At 38.7% G+C, this 23,657-nt stretch overlaps 1 protein-coding gene across 2 annotated transcripts in view; it reads right to left on the bottom strand.

Moving 5' to 3' along the window:
• ERGIC2 (ERGIC and golgi 2) overlaps positions 1 to 8,805 on the bottom strand; it is a 45,244-nt gene extending 36,439 nt beyond the window's left edge. For both annotated transcript variants that reach the window (XM_010856035.1, XM_010856034.1), the window contains exon 1: positions 8,715 to 8,805. The gene's annotated coding sequence lies outside the window, so the exon portion shown is untranslated. The remainder of the gene's footprint in view (positions 1 to 8,714) is intronic.
• Positions 8,806 to 23,657: the final 14,852 nt, after the last annotated feature.

The following is a 23,657-nucleotide window of genomic DNA, read 5'->3' on the forward strand; positions in this document are numbered from 1 at the left end:
AAAAGCAGAGACATTACTTTGCCAACAAAGGTTTGTCTAGTCAAGGCTATGGTTTTTCCTGTGGTCATGTATGGATGTGGGAGTTGGACTGTGAAGAAGGCTGAGCGCCAAAGAATTGATGCTTTTGAACTGTGGTGTTGGTGAAGACTCTTGCGAGTCCCTTGGACTGCAAGGAGATCCAACCAGTCCATTCTGAAGGAGATCAGCCCTGAGATTTCTTTGGAAGGACTGATGCTAAAGCTGAAACTTCAGTACTTTGGCCACCTCATGCGAAGAGTTGACTCATTGGAAAAGGGAGGGATTGGGGGCAGGAGGAGAAGGGGACGACAGAGGATGAGATGGCTGGATGGCATCACTGATTCGATGGACGTGGGTCTGAGTGAACTCCGGGAGGTGGTGATGGACAGGGAGGCCTGGCGTGCTGCGATTCATGGGGTTGCAAAGAGTCGGACACGACTGAGCGACTGATGTGATCTGCTCTGATAGTAAAAATATTATTTAAAAATTGACTGCTTGCTATTCTCCTTTTGATCAGTATGCCAACTATATCTAAAATATGCTAGCCATAACTGAAATCACAAATATTTATATAATTTTATATGGCTGATTTATATTAACATGATAGGTGATACTACAAGCATTACCAAAATCAAAGCTGTATTGAAAAAATTAACACCTAACAGAATAAGTCAAATTCTATTGGTTGTAGAAGTCACTAAAAGAAAAGCAGTGTCTAGAAGAAAGCAGAAAGACTTATCTAAAATCTAAATAGTATTAATACAGAAAGAACAGACCATAGAAAGAGTATTCATGGAGAAAAAGGAGACCAGAGAGGTAAACACTGACAGGAATCACAAACACTGCCCAAAAGAGAGCAGGCCCTAACCAGGGGCACTACGTAATCAGCCCATGCAGAACCACGGCCCTAAAGGGAAGCTGAGTGCATTACAGGGCTGATTTCATTTGCTATTATAAACATCCAACTAACTCCCCCTACTGATTCCATGTTTAAAAGTGGCCTTCAGATTATAATTTGGTTTTCATATAGACGGTTTTCCTAAGGAAAAAAATAACATGTAGACAAAAGAGAAGGCAGAGTTTGATTCCCACGATAGATGTAAATTAAGCTTCTGAGTGTTTATTAAGCATAAGCCATGGCTCCTCATGTTTGTTCAACTCAGTAATCAAATTTATTTTCTATATCCACTTAGCAGTAATAGCACCAAGACTGATCCTTCTTCCATCTTTCAAATTTCTACTCATTCTCTCCTATAGGAGTTAAATAATAAATAGGTTCAAGCCACTTAACTTTAAAACAAAACTCTCAAGGCAAGCTCAAATCCAACTCAACTGCTGTACAGATCTCTGGCCACCACTTCAGTGTTCTTGCCTTGAAAACCCCATGAACAGTATGAAAAGGCAAAAAGATATGACACTTAAAGGAATGAGTTGTCTCCATTCATATCCTGAGACTAATTCCTCAGTTCTCAACTAAATTTGCTCTCAACAAGGTCATCAACAATTTCCTTAGTACCAAATCCAACGGACAATTTTGGCCTTAATTCAGTTTTGCTTCTGAGAGAATACATTTTCTCACTTGTTCATCACTTCTTTTCCTCTTGAAACAGTCTCATACCTTGGCTGAGGTAATACTACATTCCTGATTTGGCTTATTTTGCAGATTCTTCTTCCTCTCAGATTCTGCACTAGGCCCTTCTCTCAACCTCCACACTTTCCCCAAGTGGTCTCCCATCCCTTCCATTTTCATCAACACGTTGATTTCTCTCAAAACTTTACTACCAATCCAAATCTTTCTGCAGACATGAATATCTTTCTGCCTTCTATTATATTTTCATTGGCGCATTGGAAAGACAACTTAGAGTAAACATGCCTAAAAATAAACACTTCACCCTACCAAACCTGTTTCTCCTTCTGTGTCCCTAAATTAATGATGACACATGCATCCAAATGCACAAGCTAGAAACATGGATTTCATCCTTAAACTCTTCTTAAATTTCTCACAATTCTAACTTTTCCAGGCCCAGAGAAATTCCTTACTAGGATCCTAGTCTCAGCTGCCATAATCTATTTCTTCATTGCTTCAAACAATCTTCAAACCTTCGATTCACTCTCTATATGACAGTCAATAATATTTTTAATATAATACATAAAACTTATCATATAAGTTTCATTTTAAAACATTTATATAGGTTCTCATTACATTTAAGGAGTTTGAAATCTATCTATCCCAACATGTTTTACAAAGCACTGAAAACACAGACCCAACTTACAAAATCACTTTCTATTCCTTAAACACACTATTCTGTCTACTAGAAATATCCTCCCCCTCCTACCCCACCTCTACATTTGGCTAACTTTCTTCATGTCTCAGTCTAAACATCTCTCTCAAGGAGGAAAAACCTTCAATGACCTCGAACATGAGTTACAGCATTTGCTCCTAGAACACTGTAGTTTTATCACACTATTTCTACCTGCTTGATTGCTCCATAGTAATTTTAAGGCAGGGACCATGGGTAACTTAGCCTTCGTATCTCCAATGCACATGAGGTTACTTGGTAAATATTTATGGAAGGAAGAAAAGAAGAAAGGTGGGAAATTCCCCATTAACATTCATGACAGCACAGCTTTCCAATCAAAACATCCATACTTAGATAAATATGTAAAAACATAAGATCTACAAGTAGAAATTTTTCTTATTTCATTCACTATAGTATATCCCCAGCACCTTTAACAGTGGTTGGCTCCTAGTAGCTACAGCATTGTTGAGCAAAAAAATAAAACTGTGAATTTTCTTTTCTAAACATTCTATGTATTTTAATAAGCCTTACAAATGCTTTCTTATAAATTGAATCTAAGTATAAAGATATGGCAAGCAAGTAGTTGGTTTTCCCAACACTCTAATAATTCATACAGCCTATCCAGTACTCCTCCCTTAATCATTTAACTAGTGTACTCACTGGCTATCTCCCTCTCCCATTTTTAGTTTCTACAATTCCACAGCCTGACCCAGAGAACGCATAGAGGGCACTCTCATTGGCTCTCCCCAAACCTAGAACAGAAAAGCTGACAACAGGCCATGTACCTGGTGAACTGGCGAGGGTCTCACCTTCCCCTCAAGACAGCTCTATTCTACACTTGACCACCCGCCACTCTGCTGCTCTTATTTCATTCTTATTACCTCAGCACTAATCTACACCCGAGAAATTCGTTCCACCTCAAAAATTGCCAGTCTGCTCTATAGAGCCACTATTTTGATATGAACAAGTCATCTGAAAACTTCTAGTTTTTCTAAAAGCAAGCCTTCTACCTGCTATTTATGAAACTTGACATTCTCCTAGTGGCATTTCTCTTTGAATCCTACTTCTTTTATGAGACTCTCAGGTAAAAAAAGAGCAGGTTTCAACATGATTTCTTGACCATCTCTTCCCTTTTTAAGTCTATCTTCTAATAATAATAAACACACATACTATACAGAATTATACCTAACTTTCATATTATGTATCCGACTCTTTGAGACCCCATGGACTGTAGCCCGCCAGGCTCCTCTGTCCATGGGATTCTCCAAGTAAGAATACTGGAGTGGGTTGCCATGCCCTCCTCCAAAGGATCTTCCCAACCCCGGGATCGAACCCAGGTCTATACTTCTCTCCTTCCCCAACCCATTGCCATCTTATGACACTCAGGCACTCACTCACAGTGATAACTCTTTTATCATGTAAGCATAATATTTATTCTCCAATCACTTCCATCTTAATTCTATACAAAGCCACACACGAACAAGGTCACATTTGGCTCCTCTGAACTTTTAAAATTGTGTGTGTGTTAGCTGCTCAGTCGTGTCCAGATCAGATCAGATCAAATCAATCGCTCAGTCGTGTCTGACTCTTTGCAACCCCATGAATCGCAGCATGCCAGGCCTCCCTGTCCATCACCAACTCCCGGAGTTCACTCAGACTCACATCCATCGAGTCAGTGATGCCATCCAGCCATCTCATCCTCTGTTGTCCCCTTCTCCTCCTGCCCCCAATCCCTCCCAGCATGAGTCTTTTCCAATGAGTCAACTCTTTGCATGAGGTGGCCAAAGTACTGGAGTTTCAGCTTTAGCATCATTCCTTCCAAAGAAATCCCAGGGCTGATCTCCTTGCAGTCCAAGGGACTCTCAAGAGTCTTCTCCAACTCTTTGCAAACTCATGGACTGTAGCCCACCAGACTCCTCTGTCCATGCGATTCTCCAGGCAAGACTACTGGAGGAGTTGTCATGCCCTTCTGTAGGGGATCTTCCCAACCCAGGGATCAAACCCAGGTCTCCCACATTGCAGGCAGATTCTTTACCATTTGAGCTACCTGGGAAGCTCAAATTTAAAATTGCTCTGCTGCTAATACCCAAAACACTACTTTTCTTCTCTGAGCAGAAACAATTATCCTTGCAGTTCTTTAATTTCTTGACTAGGGAAAAACCTACTCTTCACTTTCCCTGTGTTCTCAATCCCTTGGATTCCTCCCCGTCATGCAGTTCCACTGCTCCCATTCCCATTGAATTTGCTTCTCCATCCAGCTCAGTTAGCCATTTTCAAAAACACATTTAGAAAGACCCTAGATCAGTGATTTCCAGAGCCACAGGACTGCCATTTTGTCACAAAAGTTTCTAATCTGTACCTACTAAATGAAAAAAACAATAATAATATAAGAATTTTTAAAGTTAAATTTATTCTATTAAAAAAAAATCTGTGTTTTATTCTGAAATTATTTCCTTTCCTTTTTTTTTTTTTTTTAAATGTGCCAAATATCCTTTCTTTGGTGAAACGGTAAAGCAGACAGAAAGTTTTTTGTTTTGTTTTTGGATGTCTTTCTTTAATAAAATTAAAAACTTCAATTCTACATTAGCCCTTAAGCCCAGCCCCTTTCCCTGATTTCTACATACTTTGTGTACTGGTTAACAAAATTTAGGAGCCATTATGCTAGATTCCTTTGCCCAGTGGTTTTCATAATTTGACAATCTCCAGTACCATATCTTCAATTTCTCTCCTATACTGCTGTGTATACTAAAAAATAAAACACGTAAGCTCTACTAAGTCATTGATAACAACTGAGACTCAAACAATGCTTTGAAAAACTGCATAAGAAATATGAAACCAACTTTCATGCTGGAACACAGGCACATATTATCAACACTCAATCTAAGTAATACTACACAGCCAGTATTTCATCATCTGCATCCATGTGAATACAATGAGACTATCAGATGCTTTGCCAAAATTAAAATACAGAATTCATGACACTTCTATGGCTCCATTACATTTAATTATTTCTATAAACAAAAAGGAAGAAAAGAAGAAAGGTGGGAATTGTGGAGACACAATTTACTCCTGCTACTCACACTTTATGAGCTAACTTCTATTTTTAACATATATTTGACAATATGAAAAATATTTAATTGGTTAATACATATGCATTATTGTGAGGTGAACTATGCCTCCCAAAAGGATACATCCAAGTCCTAATCCCTGGTATCTGTGAATGGGTCTTATTTGAAAATAGCTGGGTTTTCAAAAATACAACTAATTAAGATGAGATCATACCATATTAAGGTGGCCCCAAATCCAATGAGGGTTTCCCTTGTGGCTCAGCTGATAAAGAATCCACCAGCAATATGGGAGACCTGGGTTCAATCCCTGGGTTGGGAAGATCCCTTGGAGAAGGGAAAGACTACCCACTCCAGTATTCTGACCTGGAGAATTCCATGGACTGTATATAGTATATGGGGTAGCAAAGAGTCGGACATCCATGACCAGTGCCTTTATGACAAGCCATGTGAGGATACACAGACACACTGGGGACTATGCCATGTGAAGACAGGTAGAGATTAGAGTGATGAAACTACAAGCCAAGGAGCCAAGGATTGCCCAAATGTTAGAACAGGCAAGGAAGGTTTCTTTCCTAGAGCTGTCAGAGGCAGTATGGCCCTGCTGACACCTTTATTTCAGTCTGGTGGCCTCCAGAATTGAAAGAAAACAAATTTCTATTTTTTAAAACCAGGCAGATGGTAATTTGCTAAGTCAGCCCTGTGAAATTAACACGTCATTAATAAGAATGAGGAAAGAGGTGGAATAAATACTATTCAGGCTGCCACTGAACTTCAAAAATGAAAAACAAAACTATGACTTATCTGTAAATTTAAGCCACTTAATAATACTGCATTAGAATACAAAAGAAAAAATTTATGAAAGATAACTTAGTTTCACTTTACAGCACTAGATATCAAAAAAGGACTCATTCTTTTTACTTTAAAACTTTTTACAATAGAGTAAAATGTTAAATAATTACAATTATTTACACTAACATAATTCAAGCAAATCTAACAACCTTCCAAGTGACATTTTTAAAAAATGTTTACTTGGAAGCAAATAAGATGGCATAAATGTGAGTTCTATGATTGGAAATACTTGGGGTTCTTCTAGGCACTTACTAGCTATGTGACAAATTTGAAAAGATCCTCAAGTTCTCACAATTCTCTATTATAATTTTATTTTAAAAGGAGGGATGGAGACATAATGGTTTACCTCACAGTTTTTAATCAAGATAAAAATGAGTCATTTGACAAATGTCTGTGTCTAATTTTCAAAAGAAATGCAAAGACTTATAAGATAGCTGAGATTTGTTAAAGTCTTTAGGAAGGTGGAAAGAGTATCTGAATTAGTTGATAATACCATGAATAGACTGAGGATTATGTAAATTAATAGAATAAAAGTTGAGAGACATAGAGTGCTGGCAACACAAGTTGGATGCACCTAATAACAAGATGAAGCAAGGTTTGACTCTAGTAACTACTCAATAAAAGCACACAAAATTGAATTAAGAAAGTAAGGAAAGTGTGAAGAAGAGGTCAGTGACAAATGAAATATATTGACAATAGAATGAAGCTCCCCAAAAGCAAGGAGAATGGGTTACCAAGGCACTAGGTCATTGACCTAGACTGTATTAAGACTGCATGAAGTAGTAGAAAGAAGAAATCTGTAACTTAGTAATTAAAGAGAGGATAACAGCTTAAGAAAGCAAGCAGTTGGAAGATGGAGCTTAAGCACAAATTAACCATATAGACTGAAAAGTATAATCAACTTTGGAATCAAATAAATTTCTTTAAAAAGCATCTTCTTCTTTCTATATTTTGGCTAAGTACAAAAGCAACATTTTGTGAGTAGTTATAGAAAATAGAAAACAAAAATTAAAAATTAACAAGAGCTAACACTTTGAGCATCACCACCCACCTTCTGAGTCTGGTATTATTACCTCCATTTTGCAAATAAGGAAACTAAAGCAAAAAGAGGTTAATTTATCCATCAGGACATTAAGAGGCAAAATCATAATAAATATTGAAAAACTGTTGAAAAGGATTTGTACCAGGCTGCTACTTTGTTGCAGCCTAAAAAGTAACTTCTATTAAAAATAAGTTTCACCATTTCTTCCAATTAAATCACTAACCCTTTAGGAAATTTATCATTTTCTATTTTTTTTTTTTTTTTTGCTGTTATTATTCCAAGTCAGTACTAATTTCCTCTGAGACTTTAAAGCTTGGAATATTTTTATGATTTGTACCCTGAATTATAACAATCAGCTGTGACTGAATTCTACCATCACAAAGAAAGAAATTCACTCCCTCTTCTCCCCTTAAAGACAGCCTGAAATTTCTTTTTTTCATGTTTTTCCTCTAAGAGACCTGGAATAATTGCAACAATGTGGAGATACGAATAAACAAATTAAGTAAACAAACATACCTACTAGACTCTTTCGTGAACAAACCTGATTCATTTCTTTATAATGGCTGTATACTAGAGTACAGTGAAATATTTAAATACAATTGCGAACAAGTAAATCCCATTTTTAACTGTATCTTTGACTGCTTCTGAAGGCCCGTTTTGCAACATTTTAACAGATATTATGTAACTTTGCGTTGTCCTGAGGGCATTAAATCCTAAATATAAAAGTTACAAGAACGCCTTTTCTCAAACAATTACCTACTAATTCTATATATTACCAATACCCAAGGGTATTCTCTACCACGAGTCGACTGTTACCTAACGAGGGTTTCTTAACTCTCGAGGATTTCTGAAAAGTATTGACACTCGAACCTCTCTCTCCTATAGCATCTCGTCCTATCCTAACCCCTTTCTCATTTTCCTAAGCGGTGCGCGAACCTCCTGAGGAGAGGCTAAGAAGATCTAGGTCTTTCTCAGACAGGGAGCAACTTGCTGCGAAGAATTTGATATCTGTCTGAACGGAGATGGAAGCCAGACACCCGGGAAATCCGGACACCATCAGGCAGGTCTTTACAACGTGGGACCCTCCTCGCCTGCGGACGGGAGGAGCCACCGGGGCACGGGGCGCTATAAGCAGCAATGGGCCAGGGTCAGAAGCTACGGGGAAGTACCTAAACTCCTTCAAGTTGTAAGACAGCGCAGAAACACTGGACCGGAGAACGAGGAGATTCCCGGCGCAGCGCTGCCCAGGGTCCTGCCAGTAACGCCCCCGGGAAGATAGGTAGAGTGGCTCCCAGGTCCGGCCCGTTCTCCAGAAGAGAGGAATTAAGACCGGGAGCCAATCCTATAACTGGCTCTCACTACTTTAACCACATTCATGCCCTGAACAGCCCTGGAGCAAGCGAGGGAACAGCACCCGGCAGGGTTTCAGTATCTTACCTTGTGTTACGGTCCCAGCCGACCGCCATGTTTCACAGAAGCCCGGGTCGCCCGGGCTCCCATTTACCCGGAAATATCGCGAGAACAGAAGCCACTACCACCGTTGAAAACGTCAACACGGAGTTGGTGAAAGAGCTCTCGCGATATTCCCTTTGCTGACGCCGTGCTCTGTGAATCAAGAGGCGTGGTTCAAATTAAAAGGGTGTGGCTAAACAGAAGAGATTTACATTTATTTCAGTTATACGCATTTGGCTGATACGGAAGTAACTTCTCCAGGGAGGGGTTTGTAATCTACCAATTTGGAAACCTAGGGCTTCCCAACTAGCGCGACTGGTAAAGACTCTGCCTGCCAATGCAGAAGACGCAAGAGACATGGGTTTAATCCCTAAGTAGTGAAGATCTCCGGGAGTAGAAAGTGGCAACCCACTCCAGTATTCTTGGCTGGAAAATTCCACGGATAGACCAGCCTGGCAGGCTGTGTAGTCCATGGGGTCACAAAGAGTAGGACTCCACTGAGCGAGGGAAAAGGGAATACACACCCGCATAGGCACGCATACAAAAAGTTAGAGACCACAGAACGAATCTCACGCAGGAATTAACATTTACAGCCCTATATGTATCACTCCTCCAAAACTCTCATGACGTTTTGTGCAGTCTCTCTTTACCTCTTTATTTTCTTCCGTCAAGAACGTTTAAACTTTGCTTTTAAGACCAGGTAACATTTATTAAATGTTTTTCTTGTCTATGGGTTGGCCAAAAAGTTCGTTCGGATCTTTCCGTAATATCTTATGGGTAAATGCAAACGAACTTTATGGCCAACAATTAGTAGGCTCCATAAGAAAGTACATCTGATCTACAAAGATTCTGATGTACCTATCTATAGGGCAGCAATGGAGATGCAGACATAGAGAACAGACTTTTGGTACACAGTAGGGGAGAAAGAGGGTTGGATGATTTGAGAGAGTGGCATTGAAACAGGTGTATTACCACATGTAAAATGGGAATTTACTGTATGACACAGGGAACACAAAGCTGGTGCTCTGTGACATCCTAGGGGGTGGGACTGGGAGGAAGGTGAGAGGGAGATTTAAGAGGCAGGGGATATATGTATACCCATGGCTGATTCATGTTGATGTGTGACAGAAGCCATCACAATATTATAATTATCCTCCAATTAAAAATTAAATTTAAAAAAGCACATCTGTCTCCGTCAATCTTATATCACCAGTACATTTCTAAGTACTCAACTATTTATTGAGAAAGAAAATTAATGCTTCATTCAGCTTTTTCTAACACTTGCTATCATAAGAAGCAACAGAGGGGACTTTGAAAAGAACGGGTTCAAGAGCAAGCCCACGTGTTACCAGATTTTGCAGACATTGAGATTTCAATTTTAAGATTAATTGACCAAAAATTCTCACAAGAAGATAATAATTACTAATTCTTAAAGGGTAAACAGCACTTTTTTTTCACCCTGTAAGCAATATTTATATGCTTTACTGTGTGTTTCTCATTTAACCCTCACAATACTATTCACTTACTAGATATGGAAATAGAGATAAGTGGCAGTTAAGTAATTTACCCAAAGTCAAAAAACTAGGAGATGCAGAAAAATCTTGACCACAGAACCAAACTGCCTTTCAAAGGAAAAATCATTTTATTTAATGAATTAACATTTACTGAAATATAAAATTTTACTAAATTTAAAACATCCTAGAAAATAAGGGCAAATAATTTGCACAGATGGAATTTCACTTCCAGACTTTCATCTCAAGATTAGCCCCAAAACTTTAAACCACCTCTAAATTGATTTAAAGCTTAAATTGATATTTAAGAAGAAACATAGTAGGGTGGTTAGGATCACAGACACTGAAGCCAGGATTTCTTGGGCTAAAATTCCAGTTCAATCACTTGCTAGCCTGTGACCTTAGGCATATTATTTTATCTCTTTTGTCCTCTTTTGTTTATCTATAAAATGCACAATAATGTCTCAAAGATTGTTGTAAGGACTAACTGAGTTAATATATATCTAAAGTGTTTCTTTTTTTAATTTATTTTAATTGGAGGCTAATTACTTTACAATATTGTGGTGGTTTTTGCCATACACTGACATATTTCAGCCATGGGTGTACTTGTGTCCCCATCCCAAACCCCCCTCCCACCTCCATCCCCCTCCCATATGCAGCATTGTCCCTATGCACTGGCTTCAAATGCCCTGTTTCATGCATTGAACTTGGACTGGTCATCTATTTCACATATGGTAATATACATGATTCAGTGCTATTCTCTCAAATCATCCCACCCTCTCTTTCTCCTACAGAGTCCAAAAGTCTGTTCTTTGCATCTGTGTCTCTGTTGCTGTCTCGTGTAGAGGGTCATCGTTACCGTCTTTCAAAATGCCATATATATGTGTTAATATACCGTATTGTTGTTTTTCTTTCTGACTTACTTCACTCTGTATAATAGGTTCCAGTTTCATCAACCTCATTAGAACTGATTTAAATGTGTTCTTTTCAATAGCTGAGTAGTTTGCGACATTTTACAGGAAATAGTGATCAAGACCATTCCCAAGAAAAAGAAATGTAAAAAGGCAAAATGGTTGACTGACGAAGCCTTACAAAAAGCTGTGAGAAGAGAAGCTAAAGGCAAAGGAGAAAAAGAAAGATATACCTATTTGAATGCAGAGTTCAAAGAACAGCAAGGAGAGATAAGAAAGCCTTCCTCAGCAATCAATGCAAAGAAATAGAGGAAAACAATTAGAAAGAGAATGAGAAAGACTAGAGATCTCATCAAGAAAATTAGAGATACCAAGGGAACATTTCACACAAAGATGACCACAATAAAGGATAGAAACCTAACAGAAGGAGAAGATATTAAGAAGAGGCAGCAAGAATACACAGAAGAACTATACAAAAAAGATCCTCATGACCCAGATAACCACGATGGTGTGATCACTCACCTAGAGCCAGACATCCTGGAATCCAAAGTCAAGTGGGCCTTAGGAAGCATCACTATGAACAAAGCCAGTGGAGGTAATGGAATTCCAGCTAAGCTATTTCAAATCCTTAAAGATGATGCTGTGAAAGTGCTGCACTCAATATGCTCACAAATTTGGAAAATTCAGCAGTGGTCACAGGACTGGAAAAGGTCAGTTTTCATTCCAATCCCAAAGAAAGGCAATGCCAAACAATGTTCAACCTACTGCACAATTGCACTCATCTCACAGTCTAGCAAAGTAATGCTCAAAATTCTCCAAGCCAGGCTTCAACAGTACATGAACCATGAACTTCCACATGTTCAAGCTGGATTTAGAAAAGGCAGAGGAACCAGAGATCAAATTGCCAACATCCACTGGATCATTGCAAAAGCAAGAGAGTTCCAGAAAAACATCTACTTTTTCTTTATTGACTACACCAAAGCCTTTGACTCTGTGGATCACAGCAAACTGTGGAAAATTCTGAAAGAGATGGGACTACCAGACCACCTGACCTGCCTCCTGAGAAATCTGTATGCAGGTCAAGAAGCAACATTTAGAACTGGACATGTAACAACAGACTGGTTCCAAATAGGAAAAGGAGTATGTCAAGGCTGTATATTGTCATCTTGCTTATTTAACTTATATGCAGAGTACATCACACGAAATGTAGGCTGGAAGAAGCACAAGCTGGAATCAAGATTGCCGGGAGAAATACCAATAACCTCAGATACGCAGATGAAACCACCGTTATGGCAGAAAGTAAAGAAGGACTAAAGAGCCTCTTGATGAAAGTGAAAGAGGAGAGTGGAAAAAGTTGGCTTCAAACTCAACATTCAGAAAACTAAGATCATGGCATCTGGTCCCATCACTTAATGGCAAATAGATGGGGAAACAATGGAAACAGTGACAGACTTTATTTTTGTGGGCTCCAAAAGCACTCCAAATGGTGACTGCCGCCATGAAATTAAAAGATGCTTGCTCCTTGTAAGAAAAGCTATGACCACCCTAGACAGCATGTTAAAAAGCAGAGACATTACTTTGTTAACAAAGGTCTGTCTAGTCAAGGCTATGGCTTTTCCAGTAGTTATGTATGGATGTGAGAGTTGGACTATAAAGAAAGCTGAGTGCTGAAGAATTGATGCTTTTAAACTGTGGCTTTAGAGAAGACTCTTGAGAGTCCCTTAGACTGCAAGGAGATCGAACGAGTCAATCCTAAAGGACATCGTCCCTGAATATTCATTGGAAGGACTGATACTGAAGCTGAAACTCCAATACTTTGGCCACCTGATGCGAAGAACTGACTCATTTGAAAAGACCCTGATGCTGGGAAAGATTGACAGCAGGAGGAGAAGGCGACGACAGAGAATGAGATGGTTGAATGGCATCACTGACTCAAAGGACATGAGTTTGAGTAAGCTCTGGGAGTTGGTGATGGACAGGTAAGCCCGGTGTGCTGCAGTCCATGGGGTTGCTAAAGTCGGACATGACTGAGCAACTGTACTGAACTGAATACTTCCATTGTGTATTTGTACCACAACTTTCTTATCCATTCATCTGCCAATGGACATCTTGGTTGTTTCCATGTCCCAGCTATTGTACACAGTGCTGCAGTGAACATTGGGGTACATGTGTCTCTTTCAATTCTGGTTTCCTTGGTTTCCTGTGTATGCCCAGCAGTGGGATTGCTTAGTCATATGGCAGTTCTATTTCCAGGTTTTAAAGAAATCTCCATACTGTTCTCCATAGTGGCTATACTAGTTGAATTCCCACCAACAGTGTAAGAAAGTTTCCTTTTCTCCACACCCTTGCCAGCATATATTGTTTGTAGATTTTTTGATAGCAGCCATCCTGACCAGCATGAGATGGTACCTCAGCTTGGTTTGATTTGCATTTTACTGATAATGAGTGATGTTGAGCAGCTTTTCATGTGTTTGTTAGCCATCTGTATGTTTTTTTTTGGAGAAATGTCTGTTTAGTTCTTTGGCCCATTTTTTGATTGGGTTGTTTATTTTTCTGGTATTGAGCTGCATGAGCTGCTTGTATATTTTTGAGATTAACTCTTGGTCACTTTCTTCATTTGCTATTATTTTCTCCCATTCTGAAGGCTGTCTTTTCACCTTGCTTAAAGTGTTTCTTTATCTTAGCTGCAAAGATACCATCAGCCCTTCCTTCTTTGTGGGTGTGATTGAGCTCTTGTGTGGCTGGAAACTGATTGCTGTTTAGTTACACCTGATCCCTGGTCTCTAAAATAGTCTACTTTCAAGGTAACAACTACCCCATAAGAATCAGATGTCCCAATAAAACAGAACTGACTAATTTGATCTTGCTTATTTAAAAAACAGCTCATGATCTTCCAAGCTACTCAGTGAAGACTAAATTTCCTCCTGAAGATTGAAACCTTACTTAACTTGGAAGGGGCAAGTACTTAATGCTATGGTGGTGTTATATCTGGAAAAAATTTGCTTCCAAAAATAAAAATGTCCATTCAGTAATGATTAGTCAAATCTATTTCACCTGCTTTCACTAATTGAGGTCATTTTTAGACTTGTCCTGCAAGCAGTACATAGCCTACACATTGTCTACCCATTATTTTTAAGGAACTTGAGGTCATTTGTGTCTCGTTCAAGCCCAGTTGTTAAGGCTGGATGGGACCACCAACTGAGCATGTGAGAGTGTCTGTTTGGTGACCTTTTAAAGGCACAGTGGTCTATAGCTTAGTTATGCCTTCACAGAATGACCTCACCTTTATCCAGCCTCTGCCACTCAGATATTTTTCCATTTTCTGATATCATTATATAATATTGGTGGTGAGATAAAATGGCCAAATAATTTCCATCCCATATACAAGATATATCCCTGCTTTTTTATTCCATAAATACTCAAAGCCCCTTGCCTTCAGGAAGCCAGATTTGAGATTTGTCTTCTAGTCCCCTTGCTTGGCTATCTTGTGAAAAAAAAAAAAAAAAAAAACCCTGCCATTGCAGCAAACCTCAGCATCTCAGCGTTTGGGCTTGCTGTATGTTAGGTTAAAGGAACCTGGTTTGGTAGTGTTGCCTGCAGAAGAGAACCAGGAGATAGGTATTAGATTGGGAATTAACAGTCAGTGCTAACCAATCTGTATTTTGTACACATGATCTAAAGGTGTTTTCATGCTGGAGTTTTTTTTTTTGTTGTTGTTGTTTGTTTGTTTTAGTTCTCTATAATTTGCATAAAAGTTTTAGCAAGTGAGTAACAAAATTAAGGTAATTTAATACTTTTTGCTATATGAGTGCCCTAGAATTCAATATACCTCAAATTCAATATATCCCAAGTAGATTTTATAAATTACCCCCAAATCTATTCTTCTCCACTGTACCTAGGAAAGTCAATGACACCACTAACCTCAGATTTAGTCACTAGCTACCAATCCCAATGATCAATTTCTTTCATTAAAGCTACTTCCAGTTTCATGCTACACAGCAGACTGTGATTTTATGTATGTGTCAAACTATCATAATTACAGAGGATAAAACAGGATAACATGACAGAAAATCAACTTTCAACAGCACAGCAGAAGATATTTTTCCATTTTATGATATTATATAATATTGGTGTTGATCTAAAATGGTCAAATAATTTCCATCCCATATACAAGATATGTCCCTAGAAGTGATTTTCATATCATGTAAACAGAAGCAGCCAAATATATAAAAAATATATGGTCAGAGTTCAGATGCTTTGACAAAAAATTATGAATACATATTGTAATCTTACTATTACTATTCAACAGGATTAACCTGCCAAATACTCTTATGTATTAAATTTGTTTTTGTAAGTAAAGGATAGTTGAGCCAACAACAATGAGGTCCCTCTCCTCCCTGTCTGGATCTTAGAAGAAGCCAGTCAGACCTGTTCCCCCCTGCCCTCCACTTTCTCATGAACCAGGTTTTGAATGAGTAAACTTGATCAGAAGTTGATTTTTCCTCTAATGGAGAAGTAGTTAGGTTGGGGGAAACTCACTGAAGAGTTGAGTCCTGGACACAGATTGAGGCTGATATTTTGGTATCACATCCATCTAACACATCTATAAGGGTGATGATCTATAACTTATTGATCCCTTTTGGCACTTTCATCATAATACAGATGGGGATTGCTGAGCCCAAGGTGGGAGAAGCTATTAACATCATGTCTATTCTAAGCCAAGTCCAAGCTGAAGGAACACGTAGGGAATCCATTAGAGTCTTCCATTTGGAGGCAAAAGATAGAAAAAATAAGGTTGGGAAATTAGTACTGTCTTTTTTTTTGGTCTATACACCAAGTCTAGGTTCGGTGGCTCAGATGGTAAAGTGTCTGCCTACAATGCAGGAGACCTGGGTTCAATCCCTGAGTTGAAAAGATCTCCTGGAGAAGGAAATGGCAACCCACTCCAGTATTCTTGCCTGGAAAATCCCATGGGTGGAGGAACCTGGTAGGCTACAGGACATGGGGTCACAAAGAGTCAGACAACGACTGAGTAACTTCACTCACTCACTCATACATCAAGCAAAAAGGCTTGATTCAGTTAAACTATGATTTGTCAAGGGTGAATTTTTTAAAAATCATTTTAAAGTTTTAAAGGTGCTAGCAACAGCCATAAAGAACAGCGCAGCTTCCCCTGTGCTCCCCCCTCACCCCCACTTTGCATCATCTGTTGGCAAAATGCAGCTGTTTTGTCATCAGCAGAGTCAAGAAGCCCAGGGGAGAGGCCCACATGGCAAAGCACTTTTGTGCTTTAAATATTTCTGAGTCTCAAGTCACTCAAATTCTTGACCAAAGTATGAGACCTCTTTTTATCTGGAATCTTTTATCATTTTCTTATCTCCAGTGCTCTTCAGCCTTACAGTGACATCTGTGATCTGGTCCATCCTCACACTGGTGCTGGGCATCCAATGCCTTCTTTCCGCCTGGCAACACATACCCTTAAGTCCAGGAAGTTTTCTTGACTTGTTGTCTTGATTAATTTTCCCCCTCCATTTTCTCTATTGTCTCATTCTGAAACTCCTGTTTATTGTTATGAGATGCCCTGGACTATTAAAAATGATAACTAGAAGAAATAGGAAATCAAAAGCAGTGGAATAAAGAATTATAGCTTTTTCTTTATACAACCACAGTATCATTTTTAATTGGCACTATTTCTTCTGTACTTATTCCTAGAAAAGGTGATAAAAGTGAAATTTAAAGCAATGTATAATAATTAGGGATGTGAGAGAGATTTCTGGTTGCATGTAAATACTCATCTCTCCTTCTTCAGTACCAGAATCCTGGACAATTAAACCCAAGTGAAGAATGAAATTCTCAGGCTTGGCAGGTAGACATGTAAGTAAAGTCACTGAGTAGGGCTTTCCTGAAAGCCGTTTGTCCCCTTTTCTCCTTGCCCTTCCTCATTTCCCATCTTGGAATGTGAGTGTGATGACCTGAGTCCTGCAGCTGTTTTATGGCTTGACAACTGAATTGATACACTGAGGATGGTGGAGGAGGAAGACAGGAAAGTCTCAGGCCTTCTAACCCTTTAGACAGACTATCAGCTGTCTGACTTCATTTAGGTAAGAGAATAAAAATACTAATTCCTAAAACTACTGTAGTAAAGTCTTTTTAACAAGCAGCTGGAAAGTAAAATTCCTGGTGGATTCAAGGAAATTTATACTATTTTTAAGCTCTCTGAAAATTGAACCTCCCTTATTACATGTACGTCTTATTATCTCTCTCCATTTGATTTTCCTTCTCATGTTTAAGTTTGTGATTGAAGCCAGCCCAATTCCAATATCTCCATGCTCCTAATCTTATCTCCCCAGTCCAAACTCCACACTTTTGCCTGCATTATCTTCTGAAAACTCCCATCAGTCACGTGATATATAGTAATTAAGGTTTGTAATCAGTAAAACCTATGTATTCATCTTTCTCTGGAACCAGGTGTTTGATATAAAACAAGTCAGTCTCCCTAGCTTCAATGTCTTCATTGATAAAATGGGAAAGAGACTGCCTTTTTGATACAATTGTGCTCAGAATTAAATTAATATATATAAAATATTCAGCACAAGGAAATTTACTAAGATAGCCTCATGGGATTGTCATTTCTAAATTAAATCCTTAAGGAATTTATGGAGAGAATTATTGAAAAAAATGGAGGCCATAAGAAAGAACTGAATAATTAGATACACTATATTGTTGAACAGCAAGGCTTAATTAAATCAATCTTTCCCCAAGTAACATATGACATAGTCTTTTTCTTTTACATGTAATGGTTTATTGCTGAATTTTATTACATTCAAACATGAGAATTTAATCAGATTTTACCCCTCCTGATTAAAGTGTCATTGAAGTAAAACTGAAACTATTCTTTATAAGTGTACAATTTACTGATTTTATTAAATGTATGGGGTTGTGCAATCATCACCATAATCTAATTTTAGTACATTTCCATCACCCTGATTTTATTTCTTGCATTTACTCAAAATCTTGAAAAGTGAAAGTGCAAGTTGCTCAGTTGTGTCCGACTTTTTGCGACCCCATGGTCTTTACAGTCCATGGAATTCTCCAGGCCGGAATACTGGAGTGGGTAGCCTTTCCCTTCTCCAGGGATTTTCCCAACCCAGGGATCCAACCCAGGTCTCCCACATTGCAGGCCGATTCTTTACCAGCTGAGCCACAAGGGGAACCCAAGAATACTGGAGTGGGTAGCCTATTCCTTCTCCAGGGGATCTTCCTGACCCAGGAATTGAACTGGGGTCTCCTACATCGCAGACAGATTCTTTACCAACTGAGCTATTATGGAATCCCATCCATAATGTTAGGGAACCACTGTTCTGCTTTCCATCTATAAATTTGTCTACATTCCATATAAGTGTAACTGTAACATGTAGTCTGTTGCAACTGGCTTTTTTTCAGTCAGCATAATGATTTTGAGGTTCATTCATTTTTGTGACAATTTTTTAACTGTTCTCTTTTGTTCAAATATTTTTTAAAGGACCCAAGGTCAGATTGGTGGGGGAGGGAATCCTCTTTAAAAGTTTTATTTTTAAAAAGTGCACAAAACAGTAACTAACATAAATTGAAAGTTTACTAGGTGACTGACACTCTTTTAAGTAGATAAATTTATAAATTCCTTTAACTACAAGATATCTCTAAGAATTTTTTTTTATTACCTTCATTCTGTAGGTGAGAAAGTAAAAGTATAATGAGGCTAATTTGCCCAAAGACATAAGGCTAGTTAATGATGAAGATGGGATTTGAACCCAAGAAGTCTGATTTCAGAACCAACACTTGTCCCTATGCCCAGGGGTTATTAATATGATATTCAAATATTTTCATAAGATTAGCTTTAATGGTTAAATGATCTAAATGGAAAAGTCAGGTAATATCTAACACAGAAGATAACACAAACTTTAAACCCTTTTCCACTGGAAGAGAATGGATGGCAGAAAGTGTAACTGCCAGTGTTAACTAAGCAAAGTTAACAAACAGTGACATCAAGTGATATCAGGGAACACAAGACACAGTGACAATCTGTGCTTTCCAGATAAAGGGGATTGCCAGAAATGCAAGACTTTAGTGCTCTGCATGTGTGAAACTCTAATTACCTGGAGAGAAGAATAGGTTCTATGCTGAATAGCAAGTGTTATTTGAAAGACTTTTAAGTATATGTATATTCTGTAGTATTTAATATACACAGAAATATATGTAAGTTATGGAGCAAGATCATAAACATCTGTAAAACCCCCACCCAACTTGAAAATTATTAAAACCATTTATGTGTGGTTCCTCTGTCTTTTCCCACCATCTTCCCACTGCTCTGAATGGTGGATTCTTGCTCCCTGGCATTTTTTTCAACCATATATGAAGCTAAACAGTTTAATTTTGCCTGTTACTGGCCCTTCTGTGGCACCTACTCTTCTGAAATTTGCTTTTTAAACTCATCATTGCTTTTAATATTCATCCAAAGAGCCTGTGGACTGTGTTGTGTTTTTTACTGCTATGTGAGGATACCGCTGCTGCTAAGTCGCTTCAGTTGTGTCCGACTCTGTGCGACCCCATAGACAGCAGCCCACCAGGCTCCCCCATCCCTGGGATTCTCCAGGCAAGAACACTGGAGTGGGTTGCCATTTCCTTCTCCGATGCAGAAAAGTGAAAAGTGAAAGTGAAGTCGCTCAGCCGTGTCCAACTCTTAGCGATCCCATGGACTGCAGCCTACCAGGTTCCTCCACCCATGGGATTTTCCAGGCAAGAGTACTGGAGTGGGGTGCCATTACCTTCTCCGATGTGAGGATACTACCTTTTGATTATCCATGCTTCTGTATTGGGTATGTGGAGTGACAGCTTTTGCTGATATTCATGTTTCCGTAAAGTTTCCTGTTCATGCTCAGTTGTCATGACTGCATCACTTTCCCAGGACACTGTTAAAGCTAACCTCATGTTAGAATCAATGTAAAAAATTAAAAAAAAAAAAAATTACACCACCCCCACCCATGCCCCAAATGTTTTCATTTAATTGCAGCCATGCAACCGTCTAGGGCATTTCCTTAGAGGTAGAATTGCTAACTCAGAGGACATTAACATCTTTAATATTACCCATGTTATCTGAGTTGCACCCCACCCCTGACCAGTGAGGAGAGTTCCCTTCACTCCACTTTCTCATCTGTTTATATTGTCACACCATGCATTTTACCAGTTTAGAGAATGTAAGATGGCACTTTTTCTTGCTTTTGCTTTCTATTCCATTGATTGATTTCGTCATCTCTGCAGCAATATCACCCTTTTGGCTCAGCTGGTAAAGAATCCGCCTACAGGGTGGGAGACCTGGATTTGATCCCTGGGTTGGGAAGATATCCTGGAGAAGGGAAAGGCTACCCACTCCAGTATTCTGGCCTGGAGAATTCTGTTTTAATTACTATAGCTTTAACTGCCTCTGTTGTAATTTTCCACTTTATTCTGCCTCTTTATGAATGTATTAGATATTTTGGCCCCGACAGTGGTTTGTGTTGCTACTAACTGAAACTTTGGTTAAAATTACTCTTATTTTATATCTATAAGGAAGAGAAAAATGAAAGTGGTTATGCTACTGATAATAAAGTTGAGACCAAGATGAAATCAGTTAAGTGCCCAAAGCCTTTTACATCACATTAACTCCTCAGTTAATCTTTGATGAGAATTAGACACTTGTTGGATCTAAGTTGTTGACTGTTAAATTGACAATATGTATGAATAACTGGAACTATGTTATTGAACTGTGTTATTACTATTTCCTGGTAGCTCAGACAGCAAAGCATCTGCCTGCAATGCAGGAGACCTGGGTTCAATCCCTGGGTCGGGAAGATCCCCTGGAGAAGGAAATGGCAACGCATTCCAGTACTCTTGCCTAGAAAATCCCATGGACAGAGGAGCCTGATGGACTACAGTCCGTGGGATCACAAAGAGTTGGACGCAACTGAGCAACTTCACGTTATTGAAAATTTTGTGAAAAAGATAAGATGGGGAGTTAGAGGATATTAGGTAATGCAATTTATGGCTGACGGATGAACAACAACAACAAAAATGTTCCAAGAATCCAAATGATAGGAGACACTCAAAGTATGTGGAGTTGTTCATAGGAAAATAGCTTGATACAGATTTCTTTAACATCAGATACCAGTGTATAAACCATTAAGACATAAAACAAAAATCAAGTCAACTAATATTAGAGCTTTAAAACTCAGTTCAAATATTACTCTTCCTGCAAAACCTCCATCCATCTTTGCAGAAAGTGTTGATTGTTTCCTCCTAGACTGGCAGCTCCATGGCATACAGAATCGTAATTAACTTTGTATATCGTTCTTCTCCCCTAGAATGAGATTCTAAAGATGAGGGAAATTTCCTCTTTCAAGGTGCCCCTCTTTGCCATACAGCAGGTGCTCATGGAGGACATTTTAAAATAAACACATGAGCAAAAACTTAGGTTATTAGGTCTCTATTTTTTTTTAATTTGGCTACATAACTTTTACAGACTATATCAATGTACACAGTTGATTGCAGTTTAATATACATAGAGCTTGACCTTGAAATGAAAGAATAAAAGAGTTTGGGGAAGAAGAAACAGTCGAAGTAAGAAATAAAGCTTATGTCCCTCCTGAGTGAAATTGGCTTTCAACTAGGACAAGGGAAAGTAAAGCAGTCTAACAGTAAAATAGTCTAACACAGTCCTATTCAACAGGGAAAAGATTAAATACAGAACAATTTAAAAATTACTGCCAACTGAAGCTGAAAAGAGATCACCAAATAGTCTCTGACCCTTGTAGAAAAGTCAGGCAGCTTCCCCAAGTAGTACATGAAATGCTAACCCTACATCTTTTGCTGCAGAGCCCTCAAGCATCACCACCAGATCACCGTCCCAGGAGACCAGAGATTGTCCAAGCATCCAAATTAACCACCTGCAGGTCACACTGTGAAGAAAAATGCTTTAGACAGGCCTGATGTTTTAATACAGTCCATCTGTAACTCCCCTAATGTCATCTAACTGAAAAGATGAGAGCAATTTAATGAGACAAAGTAAAAATACTACAAGACAAATTAACATAAGAATGAGAGAATCTTCATTATAAATCTCATCTTTCAATTTACTGAGTTCCTATCGAACAGTATAATTTAAATCAATGAATGCAATTTAGGCCAAAATTCATAAAAGATGTTTTTAGTAAATACTAGGAAATTTAAAAACACTTTCCCTTTGTAGCATTTGCAAAAGAGAGGAGAGACAGAAAGAGAAATAGAGAGGGAATGGGAAGAATGGGGTAAGAGAAAGGGAGATCAGAAAAAGAAACAAAAATTATCTTTTAGTTATTTCTTTATGGATTGTTCTTTGATTTGTTTATATTGTGCTTACCTAAAAAGTTAAACTATCCTCCCTTTTTGAATGCTGTAATTTTGGAAACAAATGATAAATATTGGTGGGAAATAAGAAAAAAAATAGTTGCTTCAAGCTCTTTCTCATTCTACATCATATATCTTTGTGATGGGCTCTGGCATTAAGTCTCTGGTCTCAAGGGCCTTCCTTAATTTTTGGCTAAGCTTTGAAAGATGAGGGTAATGGTACTGGTCAGCTGAAATTCAGATAAATGTTTTGAAAACAATGGAAATATCTTAAATTGTACCTAAAAAGTTAAAACTCAGGTGATAAGCCTGATAAATCATTTCTTAAATGTCAGTTGCTCATTGAAATTGTGAAACTTACTGGGACCATTCCTATATTTGTGCTTATCTGTGTGAGTAAAATTAAGAATTACAAGGAGGGAGTAGTATTTCTCTTCATATCTTTCAATGTTAACCAAATTAGAAAAAATAGTAAAAGTATATATGTATGCTCAGTTGTGTCTGACTCTTTGAGTCCCCATGGACTGTAGCATGTGAGACTGCTCTGCCCATTGAATTTTCCATACAAGAATACTGGTGTGCGTTGCCATTCCATTCTCCAGGGGATCCTCCAGACCCAAGGATCGAACCCACGACTCTTGAGTCTCCTGCGTTGGCAGGCAGATTGTTTACCATCAGCACCACCTGCTGCTGTTCTGCGCTGAATAGCTTCAGTCATGTCTTGCTCTTTGCAACCCTATGGACCATAACCCATAGTCAGTACCATATGGACCTGCAGTCAGCTCCTGTGGACCATATGAACCATAGTCAACCATATGGACCCTGGTAAGGCTCCTGTGTTCATGGGATTCTTCAGGCAAGAATACTGGAGTAGGTTGCCATGCCCTCTTCTGGGGATCTTCCAGACCCAGGGATTGAACCCACATCTCTTTATCTCCTCTTTATATCTCCTGCATTGGTAAGCAGGTTCTTAACCATTAGCACCACCTGGGAAACCCCAAAAAGTATATATGGTGGTATTCAAATGTGACATATACATAGTACATGGATATGAATTTAACGGCATTTAAGATTGTAAGTCCCAGGAGGCACGAACCAACATTAACTTT

The sequence above is a fragment of the Bison bison genome, unplaced genomic scaffold (genome assembly GCF_000754665.1).
Source record: "Bison bison bison isolate TAMUID 2011002044 unplaced genomic scaffold, Bison_UMD1.0 scf7180017864370, whole genome shotgun sequence".
NCBI lineage: Eukaryota > Metazoa > Chordata > Mammalia > Artiodactyla > Bovidae > Bison > Bison bison.